The sequence below is a fragment of the Callorhinus ursinus genome, unplaced genomic scaffold, assembly GCF_003265705.2.
Source record: "Callorhinus ursinus isolate GAN/ISIS: 27379988/994484 unplaced genomic scaffold, GSC_fseal_2.0 scaffold21, whole genome shotgun sequence".
Taxonomy (NCBI): domain Eukaryota; kingdom Metazoa; phylum Chordata; class Mammalia; order Carnivora; family Otariidae; genus Callorhinus; species Callorhinus ursinus.
The window spans coordinates 207,495-228,114 of record NW_027397083.1 but is presented as its reverse complement, the minus strand read 5'-3'; the positions used below and the strand labels follow the sequence as shown (position 1 = coordinate 228,114).

At 46.5% G+C, this 20,620-nt stretch overlaps 1 protein-coding gene and 7 non-coding genes across 9 annotated transcripts in view; 3 read left to right on the top strand and 5 right to left on the bottom strand.

Moving 5' to 3' along the window:
• The window catches only part of LOC112829289 (olfactory receptor 5AN6-like), a 176,941-nt gene extending 163,531 nt beyond the window's left edge, over positions 1-13,410 (bottom strand). The window contains exons 1-3 of one of the 2 annotated variants that reach the window (XR_012381870.1): positions 12,938-13,410; positions 12,011-12,176; positions 10,553-10,814 (exon numbers count right to left, since the gene is read on the bottom strand). The gene's annotated coding sequence lies outside the window, so the exon portion shown is untranslated. Of the gene's footprint in view, positions 1-10,552; positions 10,815-12,010; positions 12,177-12,937 lie in introns of those variants that run through there. The other variant, XM_073904892.1, reaches the window with a different exon arrangement.
• Positions 10,171-10,243, bottom strand: TRNAV-UAC (transfer RNA valine (anticodon UAC)). Its single transcript has one exon. It is a non-coding gene; the product is annotated as a tRNA-Val (tRNA).
• TRNAR-UCU (transfer RNA arginine (anticodon UCU)) lies at positions 10,526-10,611 on the top strand. Its single transcript is given in 2 exon segments — positions 10,526-10,562; positions 10,576-10,611. It is a non-coding gene; the product is annotated as a tRNA-Arg (tRNA).
• TRNAL-UAA (transfer RNA leucine (anticodon UAA)) lies at positions 10,983-11,065 on the top strand. Its single transcript has one exon. It is a non-coding gene; the product is annotated as a tRNA-Leu (tRNA).
• TRNAK-UUU (transfer RNA lysine (anticodon UUU)) lies at positions 12,620-12,692 on the top strand. Its single transcript has one exon. It is a non-coding gene; the product is annotated as a tRNA-Lys (tRNA).
• A 259-nt stretch (positions 13,411-13,669) lies between the features above and the next one.
• TRNAF-GAA (transfer RNA phenylalanine (anticodon GAA)) lies at positions 13,670-13,742 on the bottom strand. Its single transcript has one exon. It is a non-coding gene; the product is annotated as a tRNA-Phe (tRNA).
• Positions 13,743-16,702: 2,960 nt separating this feature from the next.
• On the bottom strand, positions 16,703-16,775 carry TRNAK-UUU (transfer RNA lysine (anticodon UUU)). Its single transcript has one exon. It is a non-coding gene; the product is annotated as a tRNA-Lys (tRNA).
• A 3,354-nt stretch (positions 16,776-20,129) lies between these two features.
• TRNAF-GAA (transfer RNA phenylalanine (anticodon GAA)) lies at positions 20,130-20,202 on the bottom strand. The gene has a single exon. It is a non-coding gene; the product is annotated as a tRNA-Phe (tRNA).
• Positions 20,203-20,620: the final 418 nt, after the last annotated feature.

Genomic DNA, 20,620 nt, shown 5'->3' with positions numbered 1-20,620 from the left:
TGACCTGAGCCGAAGGCAGACGCTTAACCATCTGAGCCACCCAGACGCCCGTACACTGTACTTTTCATCTCAGTGACTTATTCATTCTATAACTGGAAGTTTGTAACTCTTAATCCCCTTCACCTATTTTGCTCACCCTCCTACCCCCACTTAAAAATCATTTTTTATTACAAAAAAGTCATGCTTTTCTTAAAAATTAAACTTCCCTTCCTTATACATTTTTTTAGCATTTAGTCTTTACTTTCTAGAGGCAAATAATGAATTGAGGATTCACAAGACAAAAAAATATGTTTATGTGATGTGTGTCCTTATATACACATATGTGTGCCTACATATAGACTGCTTAGTACAAGGAAAAAACATATAACATGTAGTTCATTTTAAAACACACACACACACACACACACACGAGACAATTAATTATAGTGTTCCAAAAGGCTATGGTACTTTATTATTTTTTTAAGATTTATTTATTTATTTATTTAAATAATTTCTACACCCAACTTGGGACTCGCACTTACAACCCGGAGATCAAGTGTTCCAACTGAGCCAACCAGGCACCCCACGACTATGCTACTTCAGGGGCACCTGGGTGGCTCAGTTGGTTAAGTGTTCAACTCTTGATTTCGGCTCAGGTCATGATCTCAGCATCTTGAGATCAAGCCCCATGTCCGGCTCCACACTGAGCATGGAGTCTGCTTGAGATTCTCTCTTGCCCCCTGCCCCTCCCCCAGCTCGCACTCTCTCTCCAAATAAATAAATAAAATCTTTTTTAAAAAACTATGGTACTTTAGAGACAAGTGGTATACATTAAAATCCATTTCCAAGAAAATATGTTTCTTCTCCTTCAAGGTGATAAGCATGCCTTGTTTGACAACAATCTTTCAACATATGGATTCTAATACAAGATACTTAAGTTTTTGCTAAACTGTTCAATATCTCCCACATTGGGAAGCTGTATTTCTAAAGAGGCTCCTCTTGAATTAGGACCAGTGTCTATGAAGCAAAATGTTCTGTAATGTTTCCTTACCACTAAAGGGAGCCATTCCCTTTCCGTGATTCTCCCTTTGGCAGACAGAACTTAACTGAGATTTTTATTTCGAGAGACAAAGCCTCAAAACGCTTATCATATGCATTTTCTTTCCCCCAAATTTCAGATCTTTCTTTGAGAAGCAGAAATGACTTTGCTCATGAATTCTTACACAGATCAAGAGGAGCAGTCTGTAGATGTCTCCCAGAGGTGCATCCACTCTAGTCCTCAGGGCTCCACAGATCAGAGTTGGAAACCTCTGCTAGGAGCAGCCTATGTGCTCTGGGGCCAGTGGTTCCCAAACCTCAGTGGGCATAGAATCACCTAGCCCTGTAGTTAAATTGCAAAGTCCCAGGCACCATCTCCAGGAGATTCAAGAGTTGTCATTGGATACCAGGAGCCCACACCCACCTCCAGGTGGTCCTGGTGTGAGCGGCCTGTGTCTCACCACACTTTGAGCGCTGTGCTCCAGGTCAGTGTTTTTCACACTGCAGAAACTCTAAGGGGTGTGCTGTCATTAGAAGGTCTGCACACGCATTTTTTGTTGTTGTTGCTAATGAAATTGAATAGTCTTGGGGAGAATAAAAAAAGCACAGAATTCTTCAAATAATAAAAAAGCACTGTTTCCTCAAACCTTTATTTTGGATATGTACTTGAGTATAGTGGTCTTGATGGAAATAAAACATAGATATTAGCACGTGCTTCAGTGAAAAGAGCCTGGAAAGCACTGGGCAGGGACATATTCTCTGGTTGGACTTTGTGAAGCCTCCAAGCCACCACCAGTTCTGATTACCAAATCCTCAGACCCTGATCTGGTCCCTTTACTACCCCTGCGCAAGGTCAGCACTCAGGGAACGGGAAGCAGCCACACTACAAGGAGCCATGTTCTGAATCCGAGGGTCCATGGGCCTGTCTGAATAAACCAGGAGATTCCAGCAGGCGGAAAGTCCACGGAAATTGGGGAAGGCGGGGCTCCCAAAGGACCAAGGGCCTTCACATCCTCCTCAGCCCTGTGTGTTGAACAACTGCGTGGCACTGAAAAATCACTTTGTAAAACTATGTGCCTTTGAGAAAGAACCGAAGTCAAAGGCAACACACACCTTGGCTAAAGAAATGAAAATTGGCACCAAGCCATTTTAAAGCAGTTATTGTTTACATTCTGTTTAATATACAACTTATCAAGGAGAGGTCAGCCCTGAAGACGAAAAGCTCAGAGGCAAGTTGGTTAAAAAGTGGTACTGAGGAGGGACACCGGAAGTAACTACGAAGGACACTGGACACCTCCCTTCATGGTGACATCTCTTTTCTTCTCCTTCTTTCTCTTCCTCCTGCCTTCCTCCATCTTCTTTTCCTTCTCTCTAGGCTCCCACTGTCTCTCTCTCCCTTCGCTCCCCGACATCTTTTCTTTGTGTCTGGTTTTTTTCTACACTTTCCACCCTGCCTGCGCCACCCTACTCACCCCTGACTCTCAGGATGAGGGGGGACTTGTTGGGGCTCAAGTGACACTGGGCAGCCACTAAGATGCTGTACAATTCTGACTGGATTGGTCTGTCTCACTTCTCGTTTCCCATGGATAGTCTGAAAAATGATGCAGAGCTTCTGACGCCTTGAACCCATATTCCTTCTCCTTATCCCCCACAAAGTTATTTTTTCTTCTTAAAAATTACCCCCACACACACCAAAATCGTTTCTTCTGTGCTTTAAACACAGTCGCATAGAGACTTCTTCTGTATCTGGAGGTTTGGTACACCTGTGATTTAGCCTTCTTTTGTCACCCAGTTCCTATTTTCCAACTATCCCCCAAGAAATGGAAAAAGATCACAAAAATTATCCACAAAGTTATCAATTCATATTAATCATACAATTGTTATCAGTCTTGGAGGACCTGCGTGGCTCAGTTGGTTAAGTATCTGCCTTCGGCTCAGGTCATGATCCCAGGGTCCTGGGATGGATCCCCGTGTGGGGCTCCCTGCTCAGGGGGGAGTCTGCTTCTCCGTCTCCCTCTGTCCTTCCCCTGTGCTCTCTCTCTGTCTCAAATAAAGAAATAAAATTTTTTAAAAAACTGTCATCGAGGCAGACTGGGTGGCTCAGTTGTTAAGCATCTGCCTTTGGCTCAGGTCATGTTCCCAGGGTCCTGGGATTGAGCCCTGCATCGGGCTCCCTGCTCCGCGGGAAGCCTGCTTCTCCCTCTCCCACTCCCCCTGCTTGTGTTCCCTCTCTCGCTGTGTCTCTCTCTGTCAAATAAATAAAATCTAAAAAAAAAACAAACAAAAAAAACCTGTCATCGATCTCAATCTGAAATCCAGTTTCCACTTCATTCCATCATTCCTCCAACAAGTACTTTTCTATGTGTTTGTTGATTCTGTTTTCATTATTAAGAGCCTGCACTGTGCTATAAACCCAACCTTTTTTGTTCATCGAAGTGTGATATTCACCATTTTGAGGTGTATAGTTCTATGAGATTTGACTAAGATATAAAGTCATACAACTGCCATTATAATCAAGATATTAAGTGTTTCCATCACCTCAGAAAGCTCCCTCGTGCCACTTGGCACCCACACTGCCCTCTTCCTCCACAGGCAAAACGTCCTCAGCTATGTGAGATCTTGGGCCATCATGTCAAGTCCTGCACAGGCTTCCAGAATGCTATCTCTGATCTGTTTTCTGTGCCTGTAGTTTTCCCTTTTCCAGAATGTTATAAACACACAATCCTATATCATCTAGTCTTTTCTATATGGTTTCTCTCACTCAACAGAACACTTCTGAAACAGATCCACGTTCCTGTGTGCATCAGAGGCTCATTCCTTTCTCTTGCTGATGGTCTTCCAGGGCGTGGCTGTATCACCATCTGCTTACCTGTTCACCAGTCAAGAACATCTCGTTTGGTTCCAGTTTTTGGAGATTATGACTAAAGTTGCTATAAACATTTACACATAGATCTTTGTGTAAACGTATGCCTTCATATCCCTTGGATAAATACCTAGAAGTAGAACTGCTGGTAAAATAAGTGTGTTTACTTTTACAGAAATTTCTAAATTCTTTTCCTAAGTGGCGCTACCATTTGCATTCCCACCAGCAACATTCAGAAATTCTAGTTACTCCTCATCCTTGTCAGCACTTGGTATTGTTAGCATTAAGTATTGTTAGCATTAAGTTTTTGTGTTTTATGTATTCTAACAAGTGTGTAGTGCAATTTTACTGTGCATTTTCCAAATGACTAATAATGTTGAGCATCTTTTTATGCACGTGACTGCCATTTGTATGTAGTCTTTGGCGAAATGTCTGCTCAGATCTGTGACCATTTTTGTATTAGGTTGTTTGTTTTCTTATTACTGCATCATAAGAGGTCTTTTTAATAAATTCTGAACACAAGACTCATCAGATAAGCCTTTGGCAAACATTTTTCTCCCAATCTGTAACATGTCTTTTCCTTTAAGAGTATTTTTAGAGAAGTAGAAGGTTTTTTTTTGTTTTTGTTTTTGTTTTTTTACATTTTGATGAAGTTAAATTTATTGTTTATTTTACACTTTTTGAGTCCTATTTAAGAAATTTTTTGTCTAAACAGTAGTCACAAAGGGTTTCTCCTATATCTTCTAGAAAAAAATACCTGATAGTTTCAGGCCTATAATTAAACCCTGTTTTTTGAAGCTTAAAATACAGTGATTTCTGACAAGACATTCCTCTACAAAGTCAGTACTCTGTTTGAAAACCTTGAAAGACAAACTCCAAAAACACTGAGTTTCCTCTTTGATGGAAAAGTTACAAAAGAAACCGAATTAAATTTAACTCACAAGAAGAGCAAAATTTTAAAACACCACTATTCTAAAGGCCCTTTACTCAGAAATACATTAAATAAAATCAATGGGCATGAATCGTGTGCCTATTACAGACTGGGAACTGGGTGGGGTGGTGGCAGACTCTCTTTTGGCCAGATTTTGAGCCAGGCTCCCGGGAGCCCTCTCCTCTTTTCTATGCCTGGACCTGGCCTCCATCCGGTCTTCAGCCCGGTGTTCCCAACAATACTGCAGAGTCAGTTTAACAAGAATCTCCCCACTCTTGGCATCTGATCACCTTTGATCAATATCACACCAAATTCCTCATTCCTTGCTTTTGACATTGGATTACCCCTGGCCTACCTTCACCAGGAATCCTGTGATGTCGGTTTACTGAGAATCCCCTTAACCTTGATGTCTCTGCTTAGTAATTTTCCATCCCCCAACACTGCCCCGTGGCTGTAAGTCTCCAGCTGACTTTACTGTATTCAGAGTTGAGCCCAGTCTCTGTCCCCTATGGCAACAGTCTTGACACCTCTGGCAACGGTCCTGAATAAAGTCTTTCTTATTGTTTTAAATGTCAGAATAATTTTTCCTTTAACAGTACCGGGGGCTGGGGGGAGGGGAAGAGAGAAGAATGAACAAGAGGCCCTGACCTCATGGGCTTTAATGCCCAGAACTGAATGGGGACTGGAAGGGGCTCCCAACTGCACGGATGCCCAGGCTGAAGTCAGGAAAGGAGACAGAAGTGTCTCCAAACCGTCAAGGACAGGGAGTAGCTGCTCTGCAAAGATGATAGTGAGGAGTGGGGAGAAGCGCCAGGAAAGGCACCCCAGGCACCAGGGAAGGGAGGAAATGAGGTGAGGGGTAGGCTGAAGAGGGAGACCACGTCTCAGAGGGTTTGTGGGGGAGAGGGGCAGGGGGATATGCCATTTGCATTTTAGTGAAGTTGCTCTGGTCCCTTGGAGAAGCACAGGACTAGAGACTGGGTGCCGCCCAGCAGTCCAAGGAGTGGGTGAGTGAGAGCCGAGCTCAGTGGAGCGGGGGAGAAACGGGTACAGAGAAAAGAGGCTGCCAGCTCTGGTACTGGGTGGATGGAGAGGGAAGAGGAAATGGGGAAAATGCTGGGCCCCTGGCTGGGGTGGGGTGTGGGGAAGAGTAGATGACTCACCAAGAAGGGAAATGCAGGACAACATTGCATGTTCTGTTTTGGACAAGTTATGCCATGGCTGGTGTCCCCTCACCCACAAATTCATCTGCTGGGGTCCTAACCCCCAGGACCTCAGAACATGACCTTATTTGGAGACAGTGTTTTGATAGAGATAATCACATGAACGTGAAGCCATTAGGATGGGCCCTCGTCCAATACAACGGTGCCCCCATGGAAAGGGGAAACTTGGACCCCAGGATGCAGATGGAGGACAGACAACGCGAAGAGGCTGAGGGAGAAGGCTGTCCCCTGTAATGTGAGAAACAAAAGCAGAAGAAAAAGTATTACACTTCCTTAATCCCTAGAGCCCACTGACAGGTCCTTGAAACAGGCAATGACATTCGTCTAGGAACCCAACTGCCTCGATGTTGATACTTTACTAAGGGCAAAAGGCAATCTTAGCCCAACCCCCAGTACCCTGTAAGTCTACTTTAACATATAAAATTTTCTTTGGAAACTTCCTTTAACTCTACCCCCCACCATCCCAGATACATGTTGGCAATCATCCCCCAAGCATATGACCCACCAATATACAGCTGAAGGGTCTCATGACTGCGTTTTTACTAAACAGTAACAAATGATCTTTCCTAACAAGAGCAAGCCCCCTCAGGATCCTGGAAACCTTGTTTCCAAAATACCTGGGAGGCTTACACTCTCCCTAAACCCCTCCCAACTTGAAAGTATATAATGTGCCGCTCCTCAGGACCCCAGTGCAGTGCTTCCTGCCCACGGGTCCTGTCCCCGGGCTTTAATAAAACCGCCTTTTTGCACCAAAGACATCTCAAGAATTCTTGGCTGTTGGCTTCGAATCCTAATGTCTTTCCTATATCACCCTGCAAGCCTAGAAGAGAGGCCAGTAAATGCAGAGCTGATGTTCTTAGCACTTAGTATTTTCTAAAAATGTCCCTATGAGAAAACCATATTGTTCTACCTAAACTTACCAGACTTATCTGCCAAATTAGTAATAATAATCACGATGATAGATGACATTTGCTAAGTGTTTGCTACGTGCATTTCATTGAAATGCTTTACATACAGTAATTTACTAAATCCTCTCCAGAATCTTAAGCTGAGCTTGATCCGCATTTTACAGAGGAGGAAACCCTGGCACAGAACAGTTAAGCAACTAACCCAATGTCACACAGCACAGACAGGTTATGTCCTGTGCCACGGTCACACAACCAAGAGAGACAGAACCAGGATTGAACCCACAGTTTGGATCTGGAGTCTACAGGCTGAACTTCTATAGTCGACCACACTACCTAAAGCTATGCTCCTAGTGAGAAGGGAATGAACCCAGCCTCTGAGACACAGAAAAGCAGAAGGAAGGTGGTTTGATGAGCCAAAGTAGTACCAGAGAGGAAGCCTACATCAGCAGAGCTTCTAGAAAGTTCTAAGGAAAGGATATTAAGGAACTTGAAGCTAGAGACCATGTAACTGGCAGGACCAGTTTGATTTTTGGAATAAATGTGATTTTACCAAATTGACTGATTTACACATCCCAATCCTCCAGAGTGCTTTATAAAATCCCTCTACAGGGGTCTATTGTTCTATCTCATGGCTTACCCAGTGCCGTAGTCCGTTCAGGCTGATGTAACAAAAATACCACAGACTGGGTGGCGTATAAGCAGCAGAAATCTATCTCACAGTTTTGGAGGCTGGGAAGTCCAAGGTCAAGGCACTAGCCAATTTGGTCTGATGAAAACACCACGTCCTGGTTCACAGATCACTGTCTTCTTGCTGTCCTAAATGGCAGAGGGGATGAGGGAACTTTCTCTTAAAGGGGCACTAATCCCACTGATGAGGGTTTTATCTTCATTAAGACCTTCCAACCCCTGCCCAACACCAACACATTGAGGATTCGCTTTCAACATATGTGTTTTGGGGGGCTCACAAACATTCAGACCATAGCACCCACTTATAGAGATCTCAAAAGGACCAAAGATGTAACAAATAAATTTTAAGTAAATAATAATCTGGAGAAAATATAGCATCATTTTTGGAACTTAATCTCAGAATGGGGAAGCATTTTCTAGGAAAGAAATTTTAAAGCTACCTCTCAAAAATAAATAAACAAAAGGATAATGAATTTGACTACATTAAAAGTTTTAAATTTCTGCATAGCAAAAACTATCAAAAGTAAAATTAAGAGGCAAACGGTAAGTCTGGGAAATACATCTGCAAAACATATCTAAATCTATATTTATAAAAAGCACCTAAAAATCAATAAGAAAACATTACCAATATCAAAGAAATTTGGACAAAAGGATTGAACAGATAATAGTTTGAAAGGAAGGGAGGGAGGGAAAAAGGAAGCTAGGGAGGAAAGAGAATGTTTTTTAAGCATATGAAAAAATAGTCAACCTTCCCCTGATAAAACACATATAAATTAAAACACTTTCCCCTTTCAAAAGGCAAAGAAACCAGAAAACCTATCAATATTTTTTTGAGAGAGACAGAAGTGAAGGAAGCACTCTCATGTTGGTGAGAGCATAATATTGTCCAAGCTCTTTAGAGGTGAAATTAGCAACATTCATAGAAATATAGCATATTCCTTTTCTAAGGCACAAAGGCAATACCCTGCCTGCCTAGGTTGAATACCTTATTCTGTCCCTGACTAGCGTGACCCTGTGCGATCACTTACCCTCCCTATGCTTCTTCCGCGTCTCCTAAATGGGTTAGACAATAATACAATAATCGTGACTGTTACCTAAGTCAACTGAGACTCCTGCCTAGCCACATGGGAAATACCTAGTCAAGATTTTGCTATTATTATTCTTTATGTTGATCCTCCCCAAAACCATTGAGCAAGGAAATCCACAACCAGCATTGTCTGTAAGACGGAATACAATGTAATTGTTCATCAAATGTCACAGACTAAACACTTGTGATACATCCAGACAAGGGAATCGAAAGGATGACCAGACTTATGTATGACACAGAACGGTTTCCAGAATATTGTTGCGGTGAGGGGAACAGTACCTATGGTATGCTATCTTTTGTACAAAAGTCTTAAGTGGCTAAAAAGGGAAAGGCACATCTATACTGGAGAATGCAAAGACTATCCCTGAAGGGTCACAAAAGAAACTTCTAGCAGTTGAAAGATGGGAGGTGTCGAAGAGAAAGCTGAACACGAGTTAAAAAGGAGAGCATAGATTTTAATCAGTAATACACTATTGCAAGAGTGAAGTATTCAGCGTGAACTGCACTCAACTTCGATTTGTACGGAGTGGCTGGGCATTTTAAAGCAGAATGAAGGTACAGGGAAGGGTGTTATCGGAGCTCAGTAGAGTCAGGGAAGGGAAAATTACAAAAAATCTGGAAAAGGTGGAGTTGGTCCCCATAAACCCCATGTGGTTCTTAACTCTAACGGAAGTTTGGCTCCTTACCTTCCCACAGAGGTTGGGAGACAGGGGCCCTGTGTTCAGGTGTTGGCTGAAACCAACAGTAAATTGGGCAGCCGTCAGTTTTCTCAGGCAGCACTTCAGATGGACCTAGGGTCACCTTGGGGATGCCTACAAACCCTGTTAGTGTTGCTGTTTGTTCAAGTCCTCATGGCGAGGGTGACAGGCCTCGTTGAGAGGAGGGCTCAGAGGAGCCCAGGTCGTTTGGTTAAGGAGAAAAGCTTTGTCAGAGGGGGGTATTACTGTAAGACATGTGGGGCTCTCTGAATTGTCTAACAAGTGCATATAATTTTTCAAGAAGATTTTTAATTTCAGTAAATAATGAGGTCAGTGGAGTTGGAGTAATCAACAAGGGAGGGAGGTGACCCTCCGAATATCCTCCCTTTCCCCCGCACTGAGTGGTGGCAGCAACTTTTAAAGATGACCCGAGCAGGGTTTAGGAAGGAGCAGGTGAGCCTAGACCCCCGCGCAGGGACTGGGAGGGGACGGCGGGACGGTCGGGAAGGCGCAGGCGCAGAGGCGCGCTGTGACCGGCGCGGGGTTGACCGGCTGCACCTCCCCAGAGGCGCCACACGGGGGCAGCCTCAGCGGCGGATCTGTGCGGGCGCCTACCGCGCTGGAGCCGACGCGGCCGAGCGCAGCGCCGAGCCCCGGGCGGAACCGTAGCGTCTCTCGCTTCCCCGAGTAAAATTCAAGATCTGGCTGGCGAAGGGAAACCTGAAAATATCCCTAAAATGCATAATTACAGCATTGTGGTTCCACTGGGGCTCGAACCCAGGACCTTCTGCGCGTAAAGCAGACGTGCTAACCGCTACACTATGGAACCGCGCACTCCAGTGGCTCTCCAGGGTGGAAGAACTGCACACAAAGACCTTTTTCTTTCCAACGTGGACGGAGACGGGGAGTTGATGCCCGGCTATCGCTTACGGGGAGAAACTTTCAGAGGGATCTCAGACTTGCCAGCACAGCTCCCACCCACGCTTCTCCTTGGCCACACGGGCTCCACCGCATCTCCGAGGGGGAAGGCGGGCTTGGCCCGGAGCCAGTGTCCCGGGACAGGCGCCGTGCCTGCCTTGATGTAAGCGGCGCGGAGGGCCCGCAAGTACCTGGCTCTGTGGCGCAATGGATAGCGCATTGGACTTCTAGACAGATGGAGGCATTCAAAGGTTGTGGGTTCGAGTCCCACCAGAGTCGCTTTCCTTTTGGTGTAAGGAAAAGAAAGAAGTAAAAGGAAAACAAAAACAAAACACCTTAACCCATTTAAAATTCCGCATCCCACTGCCCTGCTGTGGAAAGGAAAAATTCATCCCAGCTCTCTGTTGGGTCCTCTCGTGCCAAGGTGGTAGGAGTCCCGCCATCTGAGTCTTCCCAGTCGCTTTCAGGGGGCCCCAGAGTCTCTGGTGAGTGGAGGTGGAGAAATTAGCATGATGTGATATGTTACTGGGATTTTTTTCCTCCCCGATATTGTTCTTTGACATCGGCGATAAAATTTTTTTATTGTTTTCAAACTATAGCGGCTCTGTATTGGTCAAGTTGCGGAAAAGTAAAAGTGATTTTCGAAGGGTACCAGAATGGCCGAGTGGTTAAGGCGTTGGACTTAAGATCCAATGGATTTATATCCTCGTGGGTTCGAACCCCACTTCTGGTAAAGGTTTCCCTGCTTTTCCAAAAGAGAGTCATGCTCTCTGAATTTTCTGAGGGTTGAAAGATGATGAACCGTTAGGGCTCTCCGCGTGTTTTGCAATCCTAGGCTCAGACAGTATGATGGATGGTTACATGGCAATGATGTCTTAATCTGAGTGTTAATATTTTCGCCAGATACAGAACGTATAGCAACAAACTCAAAATTGATGGTTTGGAAAATGAAATAAAAGATCTGTATAAAACGATACTACCTTGTGCAGTAAAAACCTTCAACATTTTAAAATAGTCAACAGTTATTTCTTAAGATCCTGCTATGTGCCAAATACTGTTCTAAACGCTGGGGCTGTGGGAATGCAAACTTTTTTTTTAAGTAAAAGTAAACAAAAATAAGGACAACAAAAAAGACAAGGTCCTCACCAACAAGATTACTGTCCAGCAGCACTTACATCACAGAGTGATGGGAAGAGATGGTTTATAAATAAGCAAATAAACAGAATTTCTGATGACAATAAGCACTATAAAATAAATACAATGGGGTGGCACAATAGGGTGGCAAAGAACTTTTTCAGGGCAAAATTATTCCATCTGTGGAAATCATGCACCTTGACATGAATGTTCTCCTCCTCTCTCTACCAAACAAAAACTCCCAAGAACCAATTCTGCTCTCCGAACCTTCCCTAAAAGTTTTTCCTGATCCATGGCCCTCAGTCATTCCACAGCAGTTTTTGAGAACTTGATCTGTGCCAGCCACTGGCCAGGCATTGGGGACAATACAGGCACCATCTGCCTCACAGTAGAAACATTCTAGGAGGAAAGATAGACCCATTATACAGGTGTTGAAGGTACACTGTGGCAGGCAGAATTCTTTCCAAGTCTGCAGGGGCCCCGTCACCCTTCATAGCTCAGTTCAGGCTTCACCACCCCCCTGGAAGACTTTACTGCCTCTTACTTCTGGTGTCGGCAGGGTAACGCTGCAAAAGCCAGTTTCCCACCGTCAAGGTGATTGATTGGGTGCTTCTGGTAGCGTGTCTTGTCGCCGCACTGAGGACCAGGACTAGGTCTTTGCAGCCTAAGTTTGCTTAAAGGCTGGAGAGCGGCAGGCCCTCGATGAACGCCTGTTGAATAGATTATTGGAAACCTAATCAATTATTCATAACTTGTCACCCACAAGACGCTCCCGGGCTCTGCAAAGACCAGCACTGGAATTAAAAATGCCGCTGCTCACCCAGAAGCACGCCCAGAGGTCCTAACTCTGGAGAATTCTTCTGGGGATGTTCCCTTTAGGATGCTAGCACTTGCTGGGGGGGGGGGGGGGGGGGGAGGGTGTTCCTGCCTGGATACGAGGCCGGTGAGGCAGGCGGATATTTCCTTTTTATTGTCTATCTCTGATGGGAGAAAAAAGATTCCATTCTGCCAAACACCCACTGGATCTTGATTTTGCAGTTTCACCTCCCAGGCAATCAGTAAAAGGACTCGGGATGTTAATTCAATAGGAAAAGAATGCGGCCACGTGGCCTATTTTACTGCGGATAGGACAAGAAAAGAGCCTCTTTCGTGAGCCCGAATAGCTCAGTCGGTAGAGCATCAGACTTTTAATCTGAGGGTCCAGGGTTCAAGTCCCTGTTCGGGCGGAGGTTATTTTAAATTCCAAAACCAAATTTGAGACTGTGTTCACACCACTCATGATGAGCAGGTTGGGGGTTAAGCAAAGCACACCTGGGTTCCGCGCTGGGTGGGGAGAGATTACCACCCAGGCCTGACCCTACCCACAGTGGACTTCGTGCATGCGCCAAGTGCCTAATAAGGAGTCTTCCAAGCTCAGACCTTTCTCTTGGAATGTTACTTTGCCCTAGGATGTTTTTTCCTTGAAACTTACTTTTATATCCGGAACGTCAGGAGACCCATAACCAAGAAAACCGCACCCCCGTCGTCAGTCCTGACAGTAATGCTCCGGGCGGTAACTGCGCAGCGTTTGGCCCTAACCAATCGTTCACGCCCCGTCTATTAAAGGAGCGGTGAGAAAACAGGTTCCAAGGACTCTTTCAGATAGAGACACGTGCTTATGAGTCACATCTCCGGCTGGGAACCATCCTTCACCAGATTTCTGACCCGCCGGCGGGGCCCTGGTTTTCGGGTCTGGCTGTATAGACAAACGTTTTTAAGGCTGTCGGCACGTCTGTCACCCACAAGAAAAACTTGCCAGCCCTACGAGCTGACGGTACTGGGAACAAACACTAAGGAGCTTAGTGTGCGGTCTTAGACCGGGTGAGGGGCTCTCCACCCCTCGGGGCTTGGCGACGAGACCCAACCCCGCAGTACCCTCCACGTGCTGAATGAAAGCACCTTCGCCTCCCCGGGGCGCGCGCGGAGATCCGCACGGCCGGTGCGCACGCGCGGAGGAGGGCACAGGCGCTGAGAGTCCCGCACTGCCGCTGCGCACGCGCGGGAGCGGGTACACACGCTGAGAGACACGGACCCATCCATCCAGCCAAGCCTCTGCGCAGGCGCGGGAGGTGGGCACGCGCACTAAGAGAGCCGCAGGGCCACGGGAGAGACTACTCAACTGAGCAGGCCCTCGTTCTGTCCTGGGGTGTGTCAGCAAAAACCCTGCCGAAACCCGGGATCGAACCAGGGACCTTTAGATCTTCAGTCTAACGCTCTCCCAACTGAGCTATTTCGGCGAAGACAAGAGCCCTCGCTACCCTGTTAGGGGGAATTTTAAAAAAGAAAGCGGGGCGGGGGGGGGGGAGGAATACCTTTCTCTTATCTTCGCCTTTTCAGTTGCTAATTTCGCTTTCTAAATTGTACTATTTATAGCTCTGAGGTTTTGAAAGCAGTGAATGAGAACTAATTCCTGTCCTGTGAGGAAAAGTTAGCGTTCTTACCCTAATGTTACAGGGTTCTTGTCTCACAGAATCGAAGAATGAATCTTGGGGACACAAAACGGTGAAGTGAAGTGAAAGTTTATTAAGTGAAGGTGAAAGCAGAAAGGAAAGAAAAAGCTCTCTTGAGTGAGGGGGTCCCGAATGGGTTGTCACTGCGGGCTTTTGGTGGCAGTCTTTTACTGAGAGCGGACCGGGAAGCTTGTGGCCTCGAGATGCTTGTGCTATCTTGGTTTGAGCAAGGGCTATTGATAACCCCCTTAATGACTTAGTTCTTTGAGGTTTGGTCATTTTCTGTGATTACACTGTAGCCGCCAAAGAAAAGCACTCCCTAACATCCGGGGCCAGGTGGTCTGGTCTATCCCCTTATCTCTTGTTCACTCTGGCTTTGCGCTTAACTTAGGTCGGCCGGGAATAGTTTCAGAGCCCAGTCAGGGGCCCCCTACCTCTCCCTGCCTATACCTTAACCCTTTCCTTACTCGCTAATGCTTTCACTACCTCTCCACAGGGCCCTCCCTGGTAAGAGTAAAGACGGCCACTTATTAAGTGCCTACTGTGTGCCCAGCACATGACCTACACGGTCTCATTCAATCCCCATCCACCTCACCCCTGCCATGAGGTTGATAATATGATATATTCCTAAATGAAATAACTGATTCACCTCAAATCATCCAGAACTGAACCAGAGCTGTCCGGCTCCGAAACCCAAAAGGTCTTGGTCAAGACCGACATAGGGTTTTTGTCTTTGTTTTAGATTTTTATTTATTTGTCAGAGAGAGAGCGCACACACACACAAGCAGGGGGAGTGGCAGGCAGAGGGAGAAGCAGACTCCCCGCTGAGCAGGGAGCCCAATGCAGGACTTGATCCCAGGACCCCGGGACCATGACCCGAGTGGAAGGCAGTCGCTTAACCGACCAAGCCACTCAGGCATCCCAGGGTTTTTTGTTTTTTGTTTTTTGTTGTTGTTGTTTTGTTTTTTCTCACTTTTCCCCCTTCGGTGAAAGACGGAGTGACCTTGAGGTGAGAAGGGAGGAAGGAACTAGGAGACCTCAATGCTCTCCACCCCTGTCCTCTCCTTGTCCCAGCTCGCTCTGTTCTTGTTCAGTTAGGAAATGAGTGGAGCAAAGACACTTCACTTTTCAAGGTTGCCAAAAGTGCACTTGATCACGTTCCAAAGCACTCCCTCAGAGAGAAGAAAAATTGCCATAGCTCCTCACCTTGTTTCTCTCCCTGAGATTCCATCTGAGCCCCTTGATTCACTTTCTTCAAGAAAGAAGCCTGACTGGCCCAACCAGTGCACTCTGCTCTTACTTGGATCAGTGACCATTGCTGTCCCTTCAGCACATACCAACCAACACAAATCACACGAATGTGGATTGGATTATGATCTTGAGCATATTGGGAGTATGTTTCTTTGGAATGGTTCCTTACCTGTTTCGATAGGTATCTTTTGTTTCCTCCCTAGATTGAAAATAATAACAATATTGAATATTGAATAATAATGATAATAGCTACAGTGTATTAAATGTTTACCTTGGGGCAAAACTCTACTAAGCACTGTGCATGCCTTGTTACCTCATTTAATTACAAGTTCATAAGTTGGATGCCATAGCTGATTCTCTTTCTCCTGATGAGGAAGCTGCACTTTGGAGACTGGGAGGTAATTGTGGGTCTGTATAGGCCTGTGTAGGCTCTGGGTAAGGCACTCCAGTGTGGAGGGTGAAGGCCCAGCTTCCCTCTTGAGTGCTTCCTCCATCCTGGCTCTGCCCCACTAATCAGGACTCCCTGGGTACCACCATCCATCGGCGAAGAGGGCAGCTGACTCAATCAACCTACACCTCCACCCTGCTAAGGAGATCAAGATAGACCCTTCTTTGTTGCCTGGCAGAAGCAAGGTAGACTCAATCTTTATCGAAGCAAGGATGCACCTTCCCTCTACCTCCCAAGGAAATTAGTTTTACTCTTAGTGAACCCATGCCTAAGCTTCTGTGTCCAGATCCCAACTTCCTCAATACCTTTCAGAAGCTAACTCCTTCCCTTGTTAGTTTGAGGCCGGGGCCAGCTGACTTTTTTTGTTTTTCCAACACCAGGACTTGTCCCATTCCAGCCCCTTGAAGTCTTTCCAATACGCACTGGATTCCTCCCATGGCAGAAGCTGCCATCTCCACCTCAACACCTCCCTGTGTTCAGGGTCACACTTTGCGGGGGGCAGGGTAGAGAGAAGACTTCGTTTAGAGAGGGGACTGCTCTATTTGGTACATGGGTTTCTAGATGGTTGTCTCTCCCTTTTCAGAGTGCAGAAATATTCTCTAGAAGGATAGGAAGGTGGCGTGTAGGTGCAGGATCCATGCCATAGTCACAGGCACCTAGCGGGAGGGAACCCCAGAGAGAGCGCCGGCGAAGAGGGCCCCAGGACAACGATGGGGAGCGGTTCCCCCGGGGAGTCCCAGGGACGTCCTGGAAGGCATCTATTCCCTCTTCCTGTGAATACAGCAGTCAGTAGTCCGGACCCGGAAGCCTGGCGGGTGGTTGCAGAATAAAACAGCCTATTTAATTCCCTCCAGCAGTGCAGGGCAAGTTCTCCAGGGGCTTTTGCACAAAGGTTCGCTGTGTCAGTCAGCGCTGGAGGCCCGGCTTTTCAGGTAAGGGTCTGGGCTCGTAGCCTACAGGCTCCAGGATTTTACTCCCTTCTCTGAAAGCAACCCGGATTACGAAAGTTTGTTCTTATTTTTAAATTATTAGGAAAAAGGGAAAGCGCCGCCCGAACAGGGACTTGAACCCTGGACCCTCAGATTAAAAGTCTGATGCTCTACCGACTGAGCTATCCGGGCTCACAGCAAAGTTCTCCCTCTGGCGGCTGAAGGCCCTGTTATCGTTTGGGCTCTGAGCTAACATCACCAAGCTGCAGGAACTTCGGGACTCCTCTGACTGTGATTCAGCCCAATTCCCACCCACCGGCCCCGCCGGGAAGGTGTCAGGTCATTCTTTGACAGCTACATGCAGATTTCTTAAATAAAACGCACCCCTTTTTATTTAGAAACTCCTTGGCGAACATGAATCGAGTTCTGCAAAAGCCTGAGACAGGCCGAGAAGCCATTTATTCATTGTCCCCCCGTACCCCCCCACGCGTATCTTCGCCCTAAAAGCAAAGAGCACGGGGGTCGGAGATCACAGTTTAATGTTAAAAGTAGCAGGTGCCCCCTTCTTCCGAGAAACACCACTTCGCAGTTTGGTCCCCATCTCAGGCGCCCACCTCAAAAGAAGCGCGAAGCGCATTAACTAAAAGGGACGACGTGGGCCCCGGCCAGAAGCGCTAGCAGCCGCCTCGGACCTGGGTCTGGGCCTGGAGAGCACGCCCCCGCCCCTCGCTCCCCGCTCCCCGCCCCGCCCCCACTAGCCGGGCCTCGGCGCACGCGCGCTCCCGCCGCCCTGCGCGGGCGGAGGAGCCTCTCCCCACCTCTCCCCACCTCTCCCCACCTCTCGGCGGCACACGCCACTATTTGCATATTACAGATGCCCTGCTGTCTTTCGGTTTTCTGGGCCTTTACCCATGCTGTTCCCTCGAACAGGCGTACCACCTCCCTTTCTCCCCCTCGCCCGTCCCAAGCACCTTTGAGAACTCAAGGTTCTTGAGTTCTTGGGTGGAAGGATGCAGGTACCTCCCGGTGACCGGCACCATCCCTGGTCTTCACCTCCCCTGCACTGTGGTCCAGAAGGCAAGCATGCAGGCAGTAAATCTTTGAGAACCTCCTAATCAGTGCTTTAATAGAGGAAAATACGAGTGCTTTGGTAACGCAGACGGACAACCAGAAGGTAGGCAGAATAGAATCTGGCAGAGAAAAAAAGACATTAAAACTGAGTAGGTGTATGCCATGTGGGCAACAATGGTGGTAATTCAGGCAGAGACACCCTATCTTCGCATTTCTTGCTTGGATCCCAAGTACTTACCGTGGGGATTCTCCCTTTTCTCTTCAGGCTGGAAACTGGGAAGTCCCAACATTGAGAGAGAGAGAGATTTTAAGAAATTGGTGCCCAGTTATGGGGGGGTTGGCAAGTTTAAAGTCTATTGGGTAGGCCAACAGACTGGAAATTCAGGTAAGTGTTGGTGTTGCGGTCTTGAGTCCAACTTCAGCGACGCAGCAAGCTGGAGACCTAGTCAGGTTTTCTGTTTACCATCTTGAACAGAGTTCCTTCATCAGGAAACCCCGGTCTTTGCTCTTAAACCTTCAGATGATTGGATGAGGCCCAGCCACATTACAGAGGATAATCTGCTTTACTCAAAGTCTACTGATCTACATGTTCATCATATCTGAACACCTTCACAGCAGCACCTAGACTGGTGTTTGACTAAACAACCGGCCACCACACCACAGCCTAGCCAAGGTGACCTATAAAATTCCCTGTCACACATGCTGACATACATCATGCAAACTTTGAACTGCTCAATTTATTAGTACATCATTTTGTTTTCCTTCCTTTTGACCATCATTAGATTTCAAGAGTCCCTCATCAAAATGCATCCTTCCACCCAAGAACCAAAGTTTCGGGGGGACGAAGCCCCTCATCAGCTAGTGTATCGGCACAGATGAACAGAAAGGGGAGGACGTATATAAATAGGTCCCAAAGCAATACTTCTCCATTTTGCCTTTCACCGCACCCAGGATTTTTAGAATGTGAGGACTGAATCTCCATTCTCTCTCCCCATGTCCCAGCCTGGTGTCCAGCCAAAAAGAAGGCATCGCTAAGTGTGTGTTGTTCCATTGCACTGACTTGAGAGAGTGACTCATCATCTTAATAAGTAATAATAAGTATTATTATTATTCATCATCTTAACAAGTGTAATATCATCAATAAGTATAAGTATTATTATTCATCATCTTAACAAGTAATGATAAGTGTATTATTATATATTATTATATATATTACATAATATATATTGCATATATATGTTACATATATGTAATATGTAAGTATTATAATTATTATTATAATAAATACTCATTATATGTTATATATAGCATAATATATATTATATAATAACAATACTTATTATTATTATTACTACTACTACTAGTGTTAGGATCCAGCCCAGAGCCTCCAAATTTCCCTCCCCCCACCCCCATCCCAGACCAGTGTAAACGGCTCTGGAAGCCCCGGCCAGGTAGGATGGCTGATTCCCTGAGGCGTGTTTCCTGGGGATCTCTGCCACCGCCGGCTTGGGTGGTGATGGACGCAAACGCATTTGTACGTGGCGAGATGTTGAGAATAAGAAACTACCGGTCTGTTCTGAAACCCGGATCGCCCTGACTGTTGTTTCTCAGTATATTTGCTGGGGCCCGGTGGGGCAGGGGGTGCATCGAGTTCAGAGCGTATGTATGTATACATGATGTACAATAGTGGTTTGCGATTTGGCAAATACCAATTCAGTTAAATTTAAATTTCTGAGAAACAACGAGTGTGTACTTTGTATGGTCCATGCAATATTTGGGACATACTTATACTAAAAAAAAAAAATTCGTTGTTTCTTTGAAATTCAAATTTAATTGGGCGTCCTGTGTTTGATTTGGTAACCCTGGTGTAGACATGAACCAGAGAGGGCTTTCCCATACTCACCACCATCATCACCACCACCACCACCACCACCACCACCACCACCACCACCACCACCACCACCACCACCACCACCAAAAGGTGTTCTAGGTCCTTATTGTTAAGCCAGCTGGACCAAACCGAAACAGAGGGATTCTCTGGCCGAGGGGGGCCGGGGCTGCCCGCGATCCCCACCGAGCCCCTGCGCGCCCGGACCTGCCCTCCGCACGTGGCGGCTGAATGGCTGCCAAATCCCCGGCGGAGCCCGGGTGCGCTAGTGCCTCCGACCCGCGGAGAAAGTTCCCAGCTCCTGGAACGTCGCGGCGAACTGGAAAGAAGAGAGAGAGCTGGAGTGATTCCGAAGCAAGTGAGCGGCGCCCCGTGCGTAGGGAGAGCGTGGTCCCAGGCAGACCCAAGGTCAGGGAAGGGAGCCTGCCTTTATCCTGAGCAATTTAAAAGCAACTACGTAAACCCCTTTTTCTGTTTTCAGTGTCCTCCCTCACGGAGAGGTGAAAGTGAGGAGATCGGTGCTTTCGCGGCCACCCCAAGCACGCGACCGTGCCAAGCTAGAATTCTTAGGCGCTATCTAAAACCACTGCCGAAACCCGGGATCGAACCAGGGACCTTTAGATCTTCAGTCTAACGCTCTCCCAACTGAGCTATCTCGGCAGCTCGTAAAAAGTACTTTTTGTATTTCCGTAATGAAATAGTATTTGTTTGGTTGTAGCAAGAGGTCAGGATGAGTTCAGCTGCAGGTAAGCATTTAGCAAATATTACAGGGGCGATAAAGCCAAGCCCCTGTTTATAAACCAAAAATGACAAATAATTTTACTTTTCTCAGTTGTTTGGACGCAAGAAATGTATGTATGGAATGTATGGAAATGTATGGAACTGAACAGGAAGGCCATTTGTAAAAGGCTTCACATGTCAAAGTCAAAAGCCTTTGCAATCTTACCTCCAGGAGGTGTGCTGTGCATGGAGCCCCTGTATCTGTATGTTAAAAGCACTGTTCTGCTAAACCTCAATCTTTGAAACATACCTCAATTTTTGTAACCCCACCTTGGCATTTTTAAACTTTCAAATAGAC